This window comes from Hyalella azteca, unplaced genomic scaffold (assembly GCF_000764305.2).
Source record: "Hyalella azteca isolate HAZT.00-mixed unplaced genomic scaffold, Hazt_2.0.2 contig8116, whole genome shotgun sequence".
Taxonomy (NCBI): domain Eukaryota; kingdom Metazoa; phylum Arthropoda; class Malacostraca; order Amphipoda; family Hyalellidae; genus Hyalella; species Hyalella azteca.
The window spans coordinates 32792-33600 of NW_025938217.1; positions in this window are offsets into that span (position 1 = coordinate 32792).

Consider the following 809-nt stretch of genomic DNA (forward strand, 5'->3'; position numbering starts at 1 on the left):
AGAGGAATATATTAGAGGAATATATTAGAGGAATATATTAGAGGAATATATCAGAGGTATATATTAGAGGAATATATTAGAGGAATATATCAGAGGAATATATCAGAGGAATATATTAGAGGAATATATTAGAGGAATATATTAGAGGAATATATCAGTGGAATATATTAGAGGAATATATCAGAGGTATATATCAGAGGAATATATCAGAGGTATATATCAGAGGAATATATTAGAGGAATATGTTAGAGGTATATAATAGAGGTATATATCAGAGGTATATATACAAATGTGTTTATCTTACACGTTATTAATTAAAGACTTCATACAGGAAGAATTTTTTGGTCTTAGACATACAGAAACCGTACTGAAAATAGTCAATACTTCACTTAATTTAAAAATAATATGATAAATAATATAACAAATCACTCTAAGTCAATAATAAAGTATTGTACTGAGCCTTATGTACATGTGAAAACTATAACAAATATTTCACGTCTAACTTTTTCTTAACCGATTCATAATAAATAGTTTTTGCCTGCAAAACGCTGATCTTAAGTGGAATTGTTTCAATATTTTTTTCGTAAATATATGAAAAAATTGCAAGTATTGAAATTTCCGAAAAACTACGTGCGCTATACAATAAAAAAATTATAATGTAAAGCCAAATTTTCCTACTTTTCCAGATTCTAGAATTTTTAGTTTAAACTTTTCTATATAATATAAAACTAATTAATTTGGCATTACCTAATTTTTTAGTCAAGTTGCATGGTTTGTTTTAAAGAGATTTTATTAATTCAAGTAAAATA